At 42.0% G+C, this 13941-nt stretch overlaps 1 long non-coding RNA gene across 1 annotated transcript; it reads right to left on the bottom strand.

The window, feature by feature from the left end:
* Positions 1–8145: 8145 nt before the first annotated feature.
* LOC105711138 (uncharacterized) lies at positions 8146–9679 on the bottom strand. Its single transcript, XR_001105964.2, has 3 exons — positions 9146–9679; positions 8489–8591; positions 8146–8371 (listed from the first exon to the last, which is right to left on the bottom strand). It is a non-coding gene; the product is annotated as an uncharacterized LOC105711138 (long non-coding RNA).
* Between the last annotated feature and the right edge of the window lie 4262 nt (positions 9680–13941).

Genomic DNA, 13941 nt, shown 5'->3' with positions numbered 1-13941 from the left:
AGACCAAGGAGGGCGGATCATGAGGTCAAGATATCGAGACCATCCTGGTCAACATGGTGAAACCCCGTCTCCACTAAAAATAACAAAAATTAGCCGGGTGTAGTGGCATGCGCCTGTAGTCCCAGCTACTCAGGAGGCTGAGGCAAGAGAATCACTTGAACCTAGGAGACGGAAGTTGCAGTGAGCTGAGATCGCACCACTGCACTCCAACCTGGCGCCAGAGTGCAACTTTTTCTCAAAGGAAAAAAAAAGATCAAGTTGAGGTCAGACGCGGTGGTTCACGCCTATAATCTCAGCACTTCGGGAGGGCGGATCACTTGGGTCCAGGAGTTCCAGACCAGCCTGGCCAACACAGTGAACTCCCATTTCTAATGAAAATTTAAAAATTAGCCAGGCATGGTAGCAGGTGCCGGTAATCCCAGCTACTAGGGAGGCTGAAGTGGGAGGATTGCTTGAACCCAAAAGACGGAGGTTGCAGTGAGACGAGTTCATGCCACTGCACTCCAGCCTGGGCGACAGAGCAAGACTCTGTCTCAAAAAATATATATATATTAAACAGAGATTGTGGATAATGTGAGAGCATATCAAGTTTAGAAAGGATCTCTAAAATGACTGGAAATTAGGCCCCCAAACCTGTCGTACAAGTACAGCGTAAATATTAATAGAAATATATGTGAAAAAAAAACAAATGAAAACCTAAAGCTTTGAGCCTACTACAAGATTAATGCAAGCCAGTATTATGCTCTGGCCAAAGGAAACTGCGGTCGTTGCTGACCGTTCCAATCGTAGATGTAGAGTATCCTGATTATGGGAATAATAAAAATTGTGGAAAACACGTTAGAGCAGAGAGAGCATGAGTCAAGCTGATCTTGGTGATATGAGCAAATTACTTACAATCTCTAAGGTTTTCTTTACTTACCTACACAACGCATGCCTTAAAGGGTTAGTATGAGGAGTAAAAGAAAGAAAGGATTAAGGGTCTGGCACAAAGTAAGTTTTAAATAACATGAGTTCACTTCTTCCTTTCTCTTCCTTTCATTTCTACTGGAAGAAGCCAATAATGGATGGACAGTGAGTTAATTTAATTCTGATGACCACATTTTAAGGAATACAATGACAAACTCTTGGCACAGCCATGGGAAGGATGCCAGGTTGGGGAAGTGGCTAGAAACTACGTCTCATTGTGCTAATAATATCTTGTGTTTTCATAACATCTGACAATTTACAGAGGGTTTGAGTCCCCCAAAGAATACTACCAGGAGAACAGACAAGTGTAAATATGCCATCTTATACATGAATCTATAAATGACTGGAGCAATTAAGTGGCCCAGCCAAGGTCACATCGATCATTCTCAAAGATAGGACCCAAACGCAAGTTTCCTGAGTGCTCACCCCACTGTTCCCTCTTTCTTACAAGCAGTGGTGGAGGGATTGGGAAATATTATTCTGGAGATGCCTAAGGGAAGATGTGATAACTATCTTAACATATTAGAAGGGTTATCCTGTAGTAAAGGGAAGAGACTGCTCCCTCCAATGTACAAACCGGGATTAATCAGTGGAAATTACAGCCAGACCAACTTTGGTCAACATCAGGGGGAACTTTGGAACCAGTCGTGGCAAGCGGCGATAGACTAAGGTTGACTAGTGAGATATTCAGGAATGCAGAGAAGGGCTGCCTGCCTCAGGATGTCAGTTACACTAGGTCCATTCGTTTATTCCAGCGTTAAACGTGGTATTTTTGAGCAAAACACGGTGCCGGGCATTGTGAGGCATGGAGAGATCATTAAGACGCTGTTCCCAACTACGCAGATCACCTCAAACGCCCCTACAACTTTAGAAATCACATGAGTGTTTGACATTTTTATTTAAACAGATTTTTAAGACATTTGGGAAAACACAATTGGCATCAACAGTGGAGACTTCAACCACTGACAGAATGATGCTTTTACCCACCTAAATGCTGTTTTATTTTCCAGTACCGAAAGGACACGTGAACAAGTGTGCGTGGCCTGGGGAGCACTGTGTCCACCTTTCTAAACCAGAAACAGACACGGTGACAGGGTGACGAGTGTTTTCTCTCTCACCATTCTCCTGAGAGAAATCGTTCTACTTAGTCCTGCACAGTCTCGAATCGTAGCTGTAATTTGGAGGGAGATCGGGTCAGTTTCTCTAATTCTGCATGTCTTTGAAATTGCTGAAATGTAACCATGTGCTATTCTAAAGCATTTCAATATTTGCATTTTAATTCCTATAAATTATAAGCATTTATTTTATGAGACTTGGAAAGATGACTATTTGTCTCGAATTATAGCAGTTTTGCCGGCATCACACCAGAACACAGAATTGTAGAACATATGAGATAGAAACCTGACACTCAGTTCTCTGCGACGTGTTAAGCAGAGAAAGAAAAATAGTACTTCTGTATAAAATGCTGGATAATCAGCCTCAAACCTCAAATTATAAGATTAAATCCATAAAGAAGACAACGGAAAGCGTACACTCACATCAGAACTGCCGAAGAGAGTCTAAGAGGCGTGATGGAGAGTTGAGTAAGGCAATCAAAGCAAACATCCTTAACTTGCTGCTCAATGTATCATCTGGATTAAAAATGGATTCTGCTCAAAACCATTGCTCATGTATATTTCTCTTAAAATAGCATGTTGAAGGATGTTTTGAGTGTTTAGAAATTGTTGTTATCGTTTCTTTTTTAAAAAAATAGACTGACACTTAATGGCACGTAGAGAATAATATTTTCAATGATTGAAAGGAAAGAAGAAAGACAATGATAATCTTTTCCAGCAAATAAGTTTTAAAAGCTAGCCCTACTCGTCCACCAGCAGTTTCCAGCCCACAGGATTTTCCCAGGCCTTCTCACATTTTTTTTAGTTTCAAAATAATGATGCATCTGGTGACAGCATACCATCAGAGCGTTAAGAAATCACCAAAAACAGCTCCATGGACCAGAGTTCCAAATTTCATCAAAATTCTTACTTCCCACATACAGAATTCTTACTGATATGATCTCCCCAAGTCTGTCTCTCCAAACAATGCAGACCTGTGATGAATGGCTGATTGAAGTAGAAATTTTGCTCCTCATTCAACTGCTCCATGTATAGAGATTTCTTCTTTGATTAATAATTAAGAAGTAAAGATTTAAAAACCTTAATTGTTTCCAAAAGTTATTGTTTCTTCATTCCTTAAAATAGAAGTGAACTACAATTTAAGGGCTTGTGAATGTTTAAAAAATTTGCTTCCAGCCGGGCGCAGTGGCTCTTACCTGTAATCCCAGCACTTTGGGAGGCCAAAGCGGGAAGATAAACTGAGGCCAGGAATTCAAGACCAGCCTGGCCAACACGGTAATACCCTGTCTCCACCAAAAATGCAAAAAATAGCTGAGTGTGGTAGTGAACGCCTGTAGTGCCAGCTACTCAGGAGGCTGAGGTAGGAGAATCTCCTGAACCTGGAAGGCAGAGGTTACAGTGAGCCGAGATCTCACTACTGCACTCCAACCTGGGTGACAAAGCTAGACTCCATCATCTCAAAAAAAAAGAAAAAATTGCTTCCACTATAGGAGCTACCAAAAAAAGGGGGTGGGGGATTTTTTTTTCTCTTTTCAATGGCTTTATAGGAGAGAGTCCTGTACCTCTGCAATAGGAAAAAGACTGATCTGATTGTATTTCATTAACAAATACTAAATCAGGATACAATCCTCTTACTTGATTGATGCCCTTCCTTCCAACACTCACTTCTCATCTAAACTGTAATCTTGAGGTTAAGAATAATGGAATTGGCTGGGAGTGGTGGCTCACGTCTGTGATCCCAGCACTTTGGGAAGCCGAAGCGAGAGGATCACGAGGTAAAGAGATCGAGATCATCCTGGCCAACATGGTGAAACCCTGTCTCCACTAAAAATATAAAAATTAGTCAAGTGTGGTGGCACACGCCTGTAGTCCCAGCTAGTCAGGAGGCTAACGCAAGAGAATCGCTGGAATCTAGGAGGCGGAGGTTGCAGTGAGCCAAGATTTCGCCATTGTACTCCAGCCTGGGCGACAGAGCGAGACTCCATCTCAAAAAATAAATAAATAAATAAATAAATAAATAAACAAACAAACAAACAGGAATAATGGAATCTCACCCAGTTTTGACTCCCAGTCTTCTCTTTCTGAGTCTACAAATATTTGGCTATCATGATCTCAGATGACTTATTGCTAAAAGAACGTAATGCCAGAAGACTACTTAGGATTGTAATGGTTACAGGATCCTAGAGGGAAATAATTCTGCATCCTCCATGTGGATCTTCTCCACTTCTGTTCAAAGGAAAATCTATTCTATGTTTTAAAGGGCTCCAGTGAAACAGATTCTGTCATTTTCCTTGAAGACACATTCCTGTGTCTCACAACTATCCATATGGGAAAATATTTTATATATTTAAACTAAATCTTTCACACTCCAGAAAACATCCATTTATTTTCTCCTTGGGGACGTTTATGAATAGTATGTTACTGTCCTCTGCATAACAGTACTGGGCCCTTGAAGACTAGAATCACCTCACCCTGCTGCTCCCTCTCCTTCACATTATCTAATCTTCCTCCACTGTCCTGAGCAAATGCTCCCATTACAGATGATTTGCTTCCAGTCTATGTTCCATGATTAACTACTCGAAGAAATCTGAACTAAATATTTTAATGTTTTGGACAGCGATCCTGTTTTAGGTGTCAGGCCTGGGCACCTTTTCTGACTGCGACTTTATTAGCCATAATGATCATGAGCAAGTTTGCATACTAAAGTGGAACTAACAACACATTCCCCACAAGTTAGTTGACAAAACTCAGAAAGATAATGCACACAGAAAATGCTTAGCTCCTCGGCTAGTACACAGTAAGTCTTTAATAGATGTTAGTTTAATTTTACTTCAGTAAGTTAACTGCTTGATTATAAAATCCATAGATTTAGATGTTGGGCTGTTATAAACTTGGGGAATTACCATGGGCTGGAAAGTCGGCCTCTGGTATGTTTCTTTAAAACTCATGGGATATCTAAGTTAAGATTTAATATTGGTTGACACCAAGCCTGATTCTTTTTGGTACCTGAATCACTTCCTAATAACATGATGAGCACCAACAGAACCCTAGTACCTTGGAAAGGTTTAAGTGGACAGAGGTCAAAAGGATCCAAGAAATATCTCATTTATGATTAATTTTACTTAGAGATCTGGGATTTCCAGGGTAAGTCTTTGAAAATGTTTGTCTCATTTATTGCTAAATGTTAACATTTTCTTTAGCCCATCTGGAGGAGGGTAAGAGTTGAGAGTGTCCCTGACCAAATTGAGAAGAGACGCTTAGGATGTAGTCCAAAACACAAGATTCAAAGTAAGGGTTGATATGGGAGGAGCATGGTGACAAGGGGATGGTGTTCAAGAAGTAGGTGAGATTCACTGCTGTGAGCAGCCTCACTCTGAGGTGGGTCCTGATTCGGGTGGGGGCTCAGAAATAGGAGCCGATTAAGAGATGCCAGAAGGAAGAGCTTCAGGAACACAATCACAGGCATCCTATGTGTTGGGGAAAGCTTGGCTTACACCCACATGTCAGACAGGACTTTGCTCAAAGAAGGTATGCCATTGTGTGCTGAACTGGAATGGGGAAAACAGTGGCCCAAGTGACACTTGTACTTTCCAAAGCATTAGCCATCAAATGATATTTTTAAAAGAGTCTCTAGGCTACTTCACGTAACTGAAGCACAATACATTGAATGTGCTAGGAAAGCACCTTAGCTCCCCATACTGTTGAAGTTTCCACAGTCTCTAAGTTCAGTGGTACTAATGAAGCCTGTCTCGACACAGGGACCAGGGGTCTTGCTCATATGTGCACAAATGTGGCTAAGAACATTCAACCATGCCTGACCGCCTCTCCTTACTTCCCCGCTCCCTCCCTCCTCTTTTCTCTCCTTTCCTCATGCAAATACCAAGCAGTCTTGCTCATTGTTTATTCTGGATCTTCTACAGATTTTCAAGTATATCTGAAATGCAACCCAATGATGAAAATCTTTACAACACAAAATACTTAACATGGGATATTTATTGAGATAAGATGAAAAGGATGTTTCTTCATTTTATTTTTAAAATAGTATAAAATGTATGTACACAAGGCTATAGTAGTTAAGTAGAAAGAATTATAGGTTGATCAAACTGCAGCTATAGAATCAGAAAGAAAATATTTCTTTTTTAGAGCGATTTCTCAGAATAAGCCTTATACTTTGCAGTATTCACCAATAACATAGACAAAATTATGAGGTTGACCTTTTTTTTCAATCTATTGCCTCTCACTATATATATAGGCATTGCCAGAAAAGGAAGAGTGTTTGTTCAAACTTTCAAAAAAAATCGTTTTCAAAGGGACGTTGTACTTTAAATGATTATTAGATGTTTTTTCTAGAGAAACCTTGGCAAATGGGATAAAATGTGTGACTTGCAGGTAAAATACCAAGAGGGTAGCAGCCTGAACTGCCTCCTCATTGCCATCAAATCCTAGTTGGATGAAAGTCTCCTTTTAAAGTCTCAGGGTCCCATTTCCTAGACTCAGAGAGCGTCAGAGCTGGAAGAACCTTGGATGGCCACTGGCCTCAACCCCTAGCTCTACCCTGGGGACCTAGGACCCCCCAGAGAGACAGATGACTTGTATGAGGTCCCCAGTTAGTATTATGATTAGCAGAGCCAGGATTGGAAGGGTGTTCTCTGGAGTCCAAGTTGAATGCTTTTTCCGCTACAACACTGCATCCTCTCTTGACAGAAATGGAACCTGCATCAAAAGAAGTCTCCTGAGAGATGCCATGTGGGTTTTTTTTTTTAAGTGTGATGCATTTTTTAATCCACTTTGAGAAAAATGCTGCCAAATTCTTCTCTAGGGAGTAGAGCCTCTATAAGAAGAGGAGGGCTTTCACTTTTGGAGATCACAATGAATAATCATTCCTTTAACACCTAGACTGCATCCCAAAGGCCACAACCACCCTGGGGAAGATGATCAGATGTAGAGCATCTGAACTGAGTGAGGGAGAAAAGACAGAGAAAAGTGGAAGAACTTAGCAGTCACGGGATATGGGGATAGGACTGAAAAGTGAGCGAGACTAGAGAATGGAAGGGGTATGGCAGGAGAAGAGACGCTCAGATCTTCCCATTAGAAATATTTTATTTATACATATGAAATGCTTTGTTATGGTCAGTGAGAGCCCAGTAAAGAACTGGATAGACGCCTTTGGCTAGGCTAGGGTATTGGGAATCCAGTATCTTTTTATGTGTGTGTGCTTTTTAAATTCACTAAACCCTTGGGGAGTAGGGAGGGGACAGTGTGAGAGAATACAGGAGTCAGGCTAGGGGTCCGCGAGAAGAAAAGCATCAAGAGATGAATAGAATTGAAACATAATGACTGGATGGGACCAGCGCAAAGTGTTTTGTGCCCAGCTCAGTGGTGAAATGTTGATCAGTTTCCTTAAGACAGATAAATTCTGAGGAGTTCTCCCTTTGTTTTAGAATAATTTCAATTAGGTATCCTTTGTTTTACCAAAAAAAAAAAAAGATAGTTTTAAATAAATGTAAGCCTACAGAATGAGTCTAGGTATGCTACTTGGTACACCAAAGTTCCCCCATAAGACTTTTAGAAATCGTCGTATTTTCCAGATAGTATCAGTTATTATAATATCTAGCATATTTCTATAGCTGTAGCAGGTGCTGTATAGATAAGCTGCTTAGAAGCTACCCAGTTGTTTGTTAATGAACTTGAGATGTTACGTGTATAATACCAAGTTACTGGTATGTTCATATTCGAGAAGAATTTCCTCCATGTTTTCTTCTCTAAACACAGTCTTGGAATATAAGAAATCTGATGAGAGCTCACATCTAATTTATTTGTTTTTCTTTCTTTTTCCACCAATGTTGAAAAGCATCTTTTCAGCTATTCCCAGAAATCATGTGGCCTGATACTTCTTAAATTTTCCTCTGCACCACCTGAGCACAAAACAATGCAATGATGGGAAAGAATGCATCCTTTCTTTGAATGAAATTCACATTTATTCTGAGAGCAAGACTTCAGGAATTTGCCTGTGACCCTCACGATGAATCCAAAGACTGTACAAGAGAAAATGAAAGACAGGTCTTGCTAACGGTCTTTCTTACAGTCTTGAATACAGACCATCTGGGTCCCTCCACAGAGAACTGCCTGCTGCCTCTTGCCGAGAAGAGAGCTCCAGCGACCACAGGGGCCTGCAGGTTCCTCAGACTTGCAAAGTGTTCTGGGGAAGGGCCTGCTGATGAGATTGCGCCGTAAGAGCAGTCCTGAGTTCCAACCACATTTTCAGTTATGACTTCTTCAAAACAGAGCATCTGAAAAACACAAGATCATTTCTACTGACATGAAAACACATTCAACAGAAAAAAAAAAAAAAATTTAAAATCTCTGTCCAGAGAAGTATTTAATTTCCATCCTACATTCTTACAAACCCATTAACACTTCAGGTGGCTTGTGAGGACAGGTCCACAGGCTGAGACAAGCAAACTCATGATATTTAAAAAGTTACCACATCTTCTCACGGTGAGGGCTCTTCTAGAAAAAAAAAATGCAAAGGGGGCATCATATTTCATCCAAAAGAAATATGATTCTAGGCAAAAATAATTTTTTTATTTGAAATTCACCTATGATATATTTTACTTTGTTCCTTTTACTCCTAGTATGTAGTTTTGAATAGAAAATTTATCATTCTCAAATATGCCTTTGAAAACAGTCCTAACAGGTATTGTCACATTCTTATTTTTCAAATTTCAGGAACTGTACTTCTGTATTGTTTATTTGGAGTTGCTTAAATGTGTGCCATCCTTGAAAAGACTGCTATGTTTTGTTATCCATTTGAGTTAAAGTGCTTAGAATTCAGTATCAACAAGCAGCAAATGACCTTTCTAAATACACCTAATTTACTGAGTCCATTAGGTTTATGATAATAAATAAAACCTCTGCAATGCTTCATAATAACAATAATGCTTTTCAAATGATTCTGCACTTAATGGCCAATTTCAGAGCATTAAATGTTGTTAACAATCAATTTACTGGATATTATTGCGATTCAGTTTATAAATACCAAATTATACAGGTCAGAGTGTTACCTTTGCAGGCCAGTTGCAGGATTTATATCGATGTCGTGTAGAATAATTGCCACACATTTTCTGGTGCTGATTTTTTTTTAAAAGTCTGATTCCCGGCAGGCTCCTAGGCTTTTGCACTCACACTTTTCCCTAACTTTTTCCCCCTCAGGATCAGGTAATTAAAAGGGTATTGATGCAAAGGGAAGCCGAGCACCACATGGCTTGGCAAAGTGTTTCCATAAAGTTCGGTCCTGTAGCTGTGGATACAAACTCAAGCTGGTCATGTGCAGAACTCCAGCATGTTGAGCCCACTACCCCTCGGCACAGCCAAATGTTTCAGCAGCTGCCCTTTCGTCCTGTTTCTTAAATAAACAAAGAACAGATACAAATTAATGACCTAAATTTATGGCAAAACACACTGCCTTCCCAGAGCAAATAGCCTTAAAAGAACAGATGCTAAAGTAACATTTCTTACCCACAGACCCCCAGAGAAGAGACTTCTGTGAGCACGTTAGTTTATATTCTATAGAAACTAATAATTTGTAGAAATGTAATCGTACTGTGCAATGTCACGCTTACGCTGATTTCACAAGCTTCCAGGCGTGGGCAGAGGGCACCCATGGTTTGTTGACGATCTGCTGCCCCATTCTGCTCTGGGATCTTAATCACTTTATTTCACTTTTGCATTTTATTTGGCTTTTTTTTTTTTTTTTTTTTTTTTTTTGCTCTGCAAGATCAAAAGATCATGTTTCTAGGATTTTAAATAATACCTAATGATTGGATTTGATTGACATGATTGCTACCACGATTTCTAAAGAATGTCAGGAATGTCAGGAAATCTTCTTTGTTTTGCTTTGAACCACAGGACAGAATCGTAGGAAAATGGGGTCGTTTCTGTCTAACTCAGTTGAAAATTTGCTTTCTGCTTTTCTTTTTCTTGGTTTTTGTTTTAGCCAAAGCCAATTACACACAACAAAAGCCTGATGGAAACAATGAAAACCTTGCTAGCGACTTTGCATCCAGGAACTTAGCAGTAGCTTCATAATTTATGGCACATGGGGATGAAGCTAGGTCACCTCCAGGCAGGCATTATAATGAAAAGGTACAGTATGTTCATTGGCCACACGTTGCGCATTCTCTTTATCCCACACTGTACAATATTTCCCATCTTATTCAATAATTTAATATACATTTTCTTGTCAAGCTTCTTGGCAGCAGGCTATGCAGCTTGCAAGATGGACTGAGAATGCCACAGGTGGGCTGATTAGCGGGTGGCATTTCTGAATTCTAACAAGCTGTTAGCATTATGTCTGTTTGCTTTAGGTACAGATGTGAAATGATTTGACAGTAGATTTCAAAAGTGTGTGAGTACATTTTTGTATGTCAAACTATGGAAATACGGGGTTTTAAAAATTTCACACATTGATGGTATGTATTGTATTTATTAATTTCAGAAAGTATATGCCACTGACATGGCATAAAAATTAAAAAGCAGTCTCCATAATGTATAAAACGAACAGATTGAATAAACATCCCACTCCCAGTTAATCAGAAAGTCTTATCTTGTGCTTGAGAAAAAGTCAGAGGTTGGAATAGCTCAGCCAGAAAATAAGAGTCTTTGGAAAGTTTGTTTTAATTGGTTTTATAGTATGATGGTGATTAAAAAAATAAAAGACAGAGAAAAGAAGCAAAAGGGAAAAACAGGCACCACACACAACAAATGGCAAGTGGGACCCTTGTTGGTTACATTAAGTGACATCTGCCCTTGTCTAAAAGTTCAAAGGTGACTTCAGGATGGATAACGGAAAGTCTGCCTGACATCCAAAAAGGAAATTTAAAATAGATCTCAAAAATTTAAATTTCGGTGTATGCCAAGGCTACGGTGCAGACGTGAAAACTGAGAGACACCCAAAAGTTAGAGAGCGAACTGGCTGGCATCGAGACGTCATTCCAGGTAACTCGGGGAGAAGGGCTTTCTTAATTTCTGAAGCTGGAACAGGAGGAATTCAAAGGGGAATATTCGTGTTCAGGCTGACAGGGACCATTCTGCTTTGAGGCATGGCAGAGGATTTGGATGGCTCCATTGTACTACAATGCTCTTCCCCAGCCCTTGGGGAATCCGTCATCACAAAATCCATCCCCCCCCCTACCTACGCCAGAGCCTTGCAATAGCTGTAGATGGGAGGATGCCTCGGTCCTTCTCTGGGAGGATCTGAGAAGTCTCTCGATCTCAGTGCCACATTCAGAAGGAACACCCAAGCAGAGCAGACACCCAAGTTAACCGCACTGCATACCCCGGAAGCTCTGGGTGGGCAGCAGGGAGTGTAAGAAGCAGGGATCCCCCAAAGGGACATGAGCAACGTGGGTCAGAATTCTGTTGCCATCAGGCACAAGAGGTGGAGGTTTCAGGATGGAAGTCCCGGGTAGTATATCTGTCATCAGGTGTGAGGAGTCATCACAGCCAGCACCAGGCAACATGAAAGAGGCTCGGATTTTTGTCTCCATCATTACCACGGACTGTAAGCGTGCTAAATGATCTTAAAGCATAGCTAATACGGGCACTCTGAGTTTACAGATGAAAACCACGGCTTAGGGAGGGAATGTGCCAAATCACTTCACTAGCGGGGCTACATTTGTCCATTGCAGCAGTGCTGTGAGGTGAACGGAGAAAGCATACTTCCCAGGTGAGTAAATAGACTTGGGGTGAGACATTTGCTCACGGTCACACAGCGGGGCTCCTGAGTCAGAGTCCACCGCTGCAACATGGTCACTAAAGTCTCTTTTGAATCATCATATTCATCTGACAAATATTTCCCAGGCATTGACTTTGTGTCGGGCACTGTTCTAGGTACCGAGAATGAGCATGGAATAACAGAGACAAAATTCCTGCCCGTGGGGGTTCTGCCTTCTGGTGGGAGAGACCAGCAGTAAATCAAATGAGTGTCTTGCATAGTAGTTAAGAAGGTGAAAGGGCTAGGGAGAAAAATGAAGCAGCGTGGGTGAGTCAGCGTGGAGGGCTGGGATGGCTGTGGTCGGAGAAGGCCTCCCTGGAGGAAGAGAAGCAGCCAGCCACATGGAGATTGATCGGGACTGGCATTCCCGCCAGAGGGAACCAATGCAAAGTCCTGAGGCAGGAGTAGCTGTGCAAGACCGAGGCACAGTGAGTCAGTGTAGCTGGAACAGCAGAAGCTGGGGGACAGCAGTCTCAGGGCAGAGGTCGCCAGGCAGCCTGTGCAAGGTGACAAGTGGGGTGTGGGGCCTCGAGGCCACCGCAGAGACAAAAAGCATTTCCAGAGGTCATCAGGGGACCCTCGTTAGTGTGAAAGTACTTTATTGTTGTTGTTGTTGTTTTTAAGAGACAGGGTCTCACTATGTTGCCCAGGCTGGAGCACAGTACCTATTCACAGCTGTGGCCCCGCTCGAGATCCGCATGAGAGTTCTGACTTGCTGCACTTCCCATCTGCGCCAGTCACCCCTCCTTAGGCAACCTGTGGTCCCTGCTCCAGCAAGGTCACCATATGATGCTGAACTTAGCGCAGACTCCCCACGGGCCAACAGCACTTACAGCCCAGAGCTCCCGCCTCAGGTGACCTTCCGCCTCAGCCGCCCTGAGTAGCTGGGACTACAGGCAGGGGTGGCTAAGTGTCTTATCTTCTTTCTTTCTTTATTTTTTTCAGACGCAGTCTCACTCTGTTGCCCAGGCTGGAGTGCAGTGGTGCCATCTCAGCTCACTGCTACCTCTGCCTGCCTGGTTTAAGCAATTCTCCTCCCTTAGCATCCCAAGTAGCTGAAATTAAAGGTGTGCACCACCATGCCTAGCTGATTTTTTTTTTTTTTTTTTTGAGATGGAGTCTCACTCTGTCACCCAGGCTGGAGTGCAATGGTGTGATCTTGGTTCACTGCAACCTCCGCCTGCCTGGTTCAAGCGATCCTCCTCCCTCAGTCTCCCAAGTAGCTTGAATTACAGGCATGCACCACCACCCTCAGCTAATTTTTGTATTTTTAGTAGAGACAGGGTTTTGCCATGTTGGCCAACCTGGTCTCGAACTCCTGGATTCAAATGATCTGCCCATCTCAGCCTCCCAAAGTACTGGGATTACAGGTGTGAGCCACCGTGCCCAGCCCTAAATGCCTTATGTTCTTATGAAGCAGAGCAATCTAAATTCCACGAGACAGAAATTCCAGGTCAGCTTTTGGAGCCCAACTCATCTAAAAATGGGAGCCTTCCTTTCAATATAAAATAGTCCAGAAATAACACTGTCCCATCGTGGGGTCAAGCACTGTCAAGTACTTTACACACACAACGGGAACATTCTCTTGTTCAAAATGGTCCTTATAACTTTTGTCATGGGGGTTTTCCCCAGTGTATCCTGGTCTCCTCCTCTTGCCATAAAAAAATTGTCTTTCTTAGGCACTTCCAACCATTTAAACAAGCAACAATTAAAAAGAATCGTGGTCTTAGCTCCTAGATCTTAGAAACTATATTTTCTTGGTTTTTTTCTGATTAGTTTTTCCCATAATGGGCCTTTGGCTAAAAAGACATTCCACAACCTCAAATGTGATAGTTGTAAGAAAAGAGGTAAAATGTGGAATCCACGTGGAAATCCCTCCTGACTCACCGCAACCTGAGCCTCTGTGTCGTCACTCCTTAGCCTCAGCTCCTGGTGTCTTGCTGGGGTTTCGCCAAAATCTGTTGACTGCTAAAAGGCACTTCGGAGGCCGGGCACAGTGGCTCACGCCTGTAATTCCAGCACTTTGGGAGGCTGAGGCAGGCAGATCACAAGGTCAGGAATTCGAGACCATCCCGGCCAACATGG

The sequence above is a fragment of the Aotus nancymaae genome, unplaced genomic scaffold (assembly GCF_030222135.1).
Source record: "Aotus nancymaae isolate 86718 unplaced genomic scaffold, 86718_ANA_hifiasm-v0.15.2.pri h1tg000032l_0, whole genome shotgun sequence".
Taxonomy (NCBI): domain Eukaryota; kingdom Metazoa; phylum Chordata; class Mammalia; order Primates; family Aotidae; genus Aotus; species Aotus nancymaae.
The sequence above is the reverse complement of the archived record's forward strand: the minus strand, read 5'-3'. Positions and strand labels throughout refer to the sequence as shown.